The sequence below is a fragment of the Protomyctophum bolini genome (assembly GCF_963924005.1).
Source record: "Protomyctophum bolini genome assembly, chromosome: 8".
NCBI classification, from domain to species: Eukaryota; Metazoa; Chordata; class Actinopteri; order Myctophiformes; family Myctophidae; genus Protomyctophum; species Protomyctophum bolini.
Genome location: NC_137869.1, coordinates 35,848,201 through 35,855,150, shown reverse-complemented (window position 1 = coordinate 35,855,150; position 6,950 = coordinate 35,848,201).

Below are 6,950 nucleotides of genomic sequence, written 5' to 3'. Positions count from 1 at the left end.
AGGACTTCAAGTACCTCGGGGCCTGGACTGCCTCAACTGAACAGGATCTGAAGGTTCGGAGAGCACTTGCCTGCATGGAAAGCCTTGCACGGGATGAGGAGAGTGTGGAAATCAGACATGGGAGAAGACATTAAGAGGCGGCTGTTCATAGCTACTGTGGAGTCAGTACTGCTGTATGGGGCCGAGACATGGACCCTCACAGTACAACAGGAAAAAGCCCTGGATGTCTGGAGTCTACACAAGAATGCTATGAATGACACTAGGTGTCACATGGACGGACCGCATCAGAAATGTGGACCTCTATTGGGACCTCCCACGCGTCACGGACAAAGTCAGAGAGAGAAGGATGAGGCTGGCAGGGCACTGCGTCAGGCACCCAGAACTTGAGGCAAGTAAATTGACCCTATGGGAGCCAACCCAGGGCAAAGTCAGGAGGGGAAAGAAGCGTACCACCTATGTAGACGTGCTGCGGTGCGACAGCTTGGCTGACAACACTGCAGAGCTCAAGAACCTGATGTTGGATAGGAAGGGCAGCGATCCAGGAATCCCGAGTTGGTGTTGGCTAGACCTCACTCTCGCAGCAACTAATGTAGCATCACAATCATCACCCTTTACAGTATATACTGGCTATTTGGAAGAAACAAAAATATTTGTGGAATATTCTAACAACACAAATCTTGTGTGTGGGTCTCTAGCACAAAATATTTTTAGATGGGGGTGTCCAAATACATACAATTAAATTGGGGTCCCTGTAAAGAAAAAGTTTGAGAACCATTGTTCTAGCTAGCAGCTCCCCAGACATATCGGTATAAGTAGTATAAGTATGGTTTGAGTTGTAGGCTCACTCAACTTTGCAGCCACATACAAATGTAGCTTACAAATTACACTCTTCTTTAAGAATACACTGTGGTACACTGGTGGCGGTAGAACATTGGCAAGTATGGTGAATGTTATAAACATGCCATACCCAGGATCCGCATTGGACAGTAAGTACATTCACTTAATTGAGTGCTGTAAAAAAAATTGTATCTGTACTTTCATTATTTGTATTTTACATTTCAAAGACAAATATTGTATTTTTGACTGATTTCTAGGAAAAGGTTTCAGCTTGTAGATCTGCTATTTTTTGTAGATCTTCTATTTTCACTATTCACTATTTCACTAGGCCTATATATATATATATATATATATATATATATATATATATATACACACGATATATCAATCGTTCTGAAAATCTTTTAATACAGCAATGCATTGATACATATTTACTTGTACAAATTTGACTGAGCAACTTTGAGTAATATTTGACCAGGAGTATCTATACTTTGACTATTTTAAGCACACTGGGGTTGAGTATTTTTTCAACCACTGCCAGGACTGATGCATTGAAATACCATTGAACATCAGTGAACTTACTTAGCTTCCATGGTTCTCTTTTTCCTTTCCCCTTGTGGGTTCGATGCAGGTTAAACCTTGTCGTGTGAGGTTTTCAGAAGTTATGGTCGATCCATCTTACTGATCTCCTCTGAATCTTCTCCTCTACACGGGCATGTGTGTTCCTGATGGTCCATGTCTCTGACTGTCTGTCCACCTTGTCTGGAGGATCAGTCTCTTGTTTAAGAAGGTTTGTTTTGCTGTTGGCTATATGTTTGCCACTTTGCCGTCTGAATTCTAGCCTATTCATTGATGAGGCCCAGTATTTGAAGAAGCTGACATCTTTCCGTGGTTGATTTCTGAGGGTGATTGGGTTGTTTGACTTCACTTGATGTTTTGCTGCATGACTTTGGGTGTTGTTTCTGTGTTTAATCATAGCTGTGAAGCCTGTGATGATATGCCTTGGTTCGCATCTGTTGGTCGTTGTTGACACGGGCCAGGTCACTTTGTGAGGGCTGTGATCCCAGCCTCACATGAAGTGAAGACTCTTCAATCTCTACACTCTGATTTTTGCCTTCCTTCTACCTTCTAATATTAACATTTGCAATAATTCTATGATAAAACACAACCAGTAATTAAGAATTGCTTAGTGACAATATTTACTGTTGTACTAATGCTTTTGCTCTTCATTTAGTTCCTGCAATGGCAAAAGATGAGACTGGGGGGGGTGGAGCCAGCTTTGCTGAGAACCATACCAACAGACTTGATTGAGAAGGGGGGATTGGGAATTGTTTAGTGATTCCAGTTGGCTCTAATTGCTGTCCACCCCTGTGTGTATTTATTGGTTTGATCCACCACTGTATAAGCCTCTCTCATATGCCATTGTACCAGGTCTGTTGGTTGAGTTCATTTCCTGTTTGGTTCCACATTATTTTCACTTAAGTTATGTTATGTTGACCTCAAGGGCCCTCACCACTTCATGACATGAAATGCAGCTCAGTGCTTTACAGAGCAATGCATGTTCGCCAACCTTAATGCATGTTAGGACTAACGGGACTTCGGATCTATGGGCAGTTCCCATGTTAGTTTGCCATATGCCCATGATTGGTTTGGATCTGGTCTGTTATGCTCTAGTATACAGTAATGCCATAGGAGCATCCACAGGGTCTCTCTGTTCAGGCTATCGCAGGGATTTTCAACAGGTGGTCCGTGGACCACTGGTGGTCCATGAAGGTTTGCATTTAGTATTGTAGCAAAGTGAAGATTTTGTATTGTGCATAAATGTAACTTCCACAGAAAAGGGAGTTCTCAAGAAGGGTGCAGTCTACCAGCTTACCTGATTGAGTCATCATTATTAGGAAATGTGCCCATTTGTCTGCTCCAGTAGCCTGTATCAGTTAATCTGAGTTTAATGGGAGGATAATGTAAGAGAAGTGTAACCGTGGGATAGGAATAGATCAGTGGTTCTCAAAAGATATATCTTTTGGCTCTGGACCACTCGTATATTTCAGTTAAATAATGCCTTGGCTTGATACAATTTGTTGCACGTAGTATCGTGCAATGAATGAAATCAAGCCCTTAACAGTCATGATTTTTTTTTTAATTAGCTATCAATTCAAATATTTTCTTACATTTGATGTTTAATTTCAATCTTTTTATTAGCTATCGATTGATTCGATTCAAATATTTTCTTACATTTGATGTTTAATTTCAATCTTTTTATAAGCTATCGATTCAAATATTTTCTTACATTTGATGGACTTTTGAAATACTGTATTATTTAAACATATTTTAATACATCTAAAAATTAATTTTATTTATATTTTAAAACATTTTCCCATGGACCACCTGCATGCCTATTATGCCATGGACCACTGGTAGTCCGTGGACCATCTGTTAAGAAACAGTGGTATGTATATATTGCATAGCATTGTTGTGTTATGAAAGCAGTGTTATGAAAGCGCTAAGCTTAGCCCATATACCCTCCCAACACAACGGTAGTCCCTAGCTTGATATGGCAGTGGTGTCAGATTACATACATAATGGGCATTACCTTTAATCCTCCCGACACTAAAACATATCGTCATTACGTCACCATCAAAAACCAATTACACCCTGCATTGGGTCCTTTAAGTTTAATACACATCTTTATTACGTCATCATTGAGAGTGACCCTGACGTCATATGCTGCTATACGCATCAAACGGGGCATACGCAAAGTAACCACAGTATACCGCTAATCAATTTACAAATTACATATACACCCGACATAATAATCCACCCGACACTGTACTTGTGCACTTGCTTGCGCAAATGGCCTACTTGTGTGCAACAAGCAAGTATAGGCACTCGGCAGAGTGCAGTTCCAGTTTTATTATGTCTCCTGTTTTCTATTCCTCTGGGATTTTTTCCTCCTGACATATTTTGTTGAATAAGCCAAACAGCATGTCAGTGGAGGCGTTCAGGTCCACTTTGATGAATGGCTTTTTGAATCTCCTCTTTGCTAGGCGGCCTGTTGCAGTTGACTTGAAGGTCTGTTTCTGCTGGATGCTGAGTGTGGTCTGAGGTCCTGGGGTAACATGTCATTGGTTCGACCTCCCGTTAGGTCGACCATTACCAACCCTATCTCTATAACTCTAACCTAAACATAACCGCAAGAACGGGAGCAACACATCCCTCACCAACCTTAATCCGGTCTAACGAACAGGAGGTTTAACCTTATGGCAGTCCCCGGTCCGGGTCCGTTCAGTAGTTCTTTAAAGTGCTCTGCCCATCTTTCCATTAGGTTGTCTTGTGTGGTCATGAGTGTTTTTTGTTGTTTTAAATTGTCTTCTTGTGTTGCTCCTTCCAGTTTCTTTGGGATGCTGTAAAGCTGTTTCATGATTATTTTTGCCACAGCTGCCTCTGCTTCTCTAGTCAGCTTGAATACTGTTTCTATAACTGTACTTCTGTACTTCAGGTGGTGTTTATGTATGTTTACTGTATGTTCAATCATGCTGGACAGGGCAAAGGAGACCAAAATTAAAATGGAACCGCCAGTCCTCCAGGTCAGAGGTTAGGTTTGAGGCCAACTGCCTCCACCTGTAACACAAAGATAGAGAACCAAAACAAATCTGAGAAGCCTTTCATTTGTGAAGTACTTGGCAAAAGAAATTAATACACATAATGCTTCACAGTCACAAAGATTTTGAAAAGTACAACAATGTGAAAAGGTAACACAATTATTGGAATTTCAACAGTGGGACATGAAAGTCTCAAATGATGCTATACAAAGAGAAGATGCATGCATTGTTGCTCATACAAGTGTGCATATGTTGTGTCTACAGGACTGTGTGTGTGACTCTGTGTGTGTGTGTGTGTGTGTGTGTGTGTGTGTGTGTGTGTGTGTGTGTGTGTGTGTGTGTGTGTGTGTGTGTGTGTGTGTGTGTGTGTGTGTGTGTGTGTGTGTGCGTGCGTGCGTGCGTGCGTGCGTGCATGCATGTGTGTGTGTATGTGTGCGCCTGCGGTGTGTGAGCGCGCACACATGTCAGAGAGAACAGGAGGTGGTGTGTAAGGCAAAATATGGTATGTCTCTGCTCTTATAACATGCTTCAACATGTAGAACCCAAAGGGGCCTCCTGAAAATGCAGCATTTTTTAAAACTACAATCACTGTCAGGCTCTGTGTAGCCAGAGGGTCACTATTCTGTAGCTAGCACTGTACATTTGATCTTAGCAAATAGGCTGTCAGCCTATATGATTAATTATTGTACTGACAACAAAGGACAATTACGTCATCATTGAGAGCTAGTTATACCAGTTATACCCTGACGTCATATGCTGCTACGATACATAGCCTACGCATCAAACGGGGCGCAAAGTAACCACAGTATAATCAACTTACAAATTACATATACACATACACCTTTCCTTTAATCCACCCGACACTGATTGACATATACATCACTATCGAAAGCCGATTAATCCACATCTTTATTACGTCATCATTGAGAGCTAGTTATACCAGTTATACCTGACATATAACATATGCATCAAACGGGGCGCAGAGTAACCACAGTATACTGCTAATCAACTTACAAATTACATATACATATACATAGAGGCATTTATTTTAATCCATCCGACACTGACATATACGTCACCATCGAAAGCCGTCTCTTACCATACTTAACAATACTACTTTTTTACCTCCATAAACTAGGTACGTAGCAAATAGCTAAACCTAATAATTCAATATTTCAAACGTTCTTTCACAGAGAAGCTGAGATTTGACAGTTTGTAGCGGTCGAGAGTACTTGCACACTCTGCTTGCACACTAGTAGGCCATTTATGGCCTAGTTGTGTGCAACAAGCAAGTAGGCACTCGATAGAGTGCAGTTCTAGTTTTTGACTAAAGCATAGTTTGACTGAAGCATAACTTACCATATTGTAGGCTACATCATGAGGGACACGATGGCGAATATGTAATCTTACTCTCATCCTCTAGTCTATGATGTCATTTGATTTTTTTTAATTCATCAAATTAAATTAAATCAAGGGTAGGCCTATATCTTATTGTGTGGTAGCATAGTTAAATCATTCTGTTCAGCTCTCAACATGTGGCAATGTGGCATGGTCCCAGAGCCTGCGGCTTCCAAAACCATCTGAATAGAGCTTGCAATGCCAATTAAGAAATTTGAGGATATTTCAGGATCCCTATTATGTTGAAATGTATATGCTCTCTTTGTAGAGGCAAGTCTTGTGAATAAAAATCACACCCGTGTGAAGTGAGGGGCGCACTTATCATCTTACAACTTGATGATGTAAAACAAACATTGAGACAAAAAATAATCTCTTTATTGTCAATGGCGTTTTTTAAGTGTAAAATTGCAACAAATAAGCTTTCTAACATTTCAACATCACACGTTTTGGCAAATATTGTTTTCATTTCTCAACTTCATGTGGAACCATGCAGTAGCATTATTTGGTCATTCAAGCATTTATCATAGGCATAAATGAGAAAATGTGATGCCACATCTTTTGTCATGGTGCAGCGTTTCCTTTTGGGTTTCATACACCATCTGAGCGGAAACTGACAAAACGAGTTCTGGAGACAAACTAAACTAGGACAAAAATAGGATTTCAGCCCTACAGGCTTTTGAACCCTTGATAATTGAATAAGCCTATTTCATACAGGCGCTCCTCCTTCTCGCTTTATAAATGCACTCCTGGTTTTACAGGAAACTGTGCCCTTTGCGCCGAGTTGACTTACTGACAGCTGGATCATCCAATCAGCAGACGCAAAGCGTCAACATTATGTTTGCTCCAGTTCATCCTCCAATGGAATGGACCCTTTAACAATCACGACGCCATGCGGGTTTAAATGGCAGCCATCTTGGTAAGGGAAAGTCCGATCGTTTGACCTCACTGCTGCTTTTTGCTGTAGAATAGACTGCCACAGAAAGGACTGGTTACTCTACTGTGGGTTAATCCAGTTCGTACAACTATCAACTTCGACGAAATTGTTATCCTTCCAAAGACATAAATACCTGTGTCCACTGTTCCTATCTGTTTAATGTAGATTTAGATACAGTG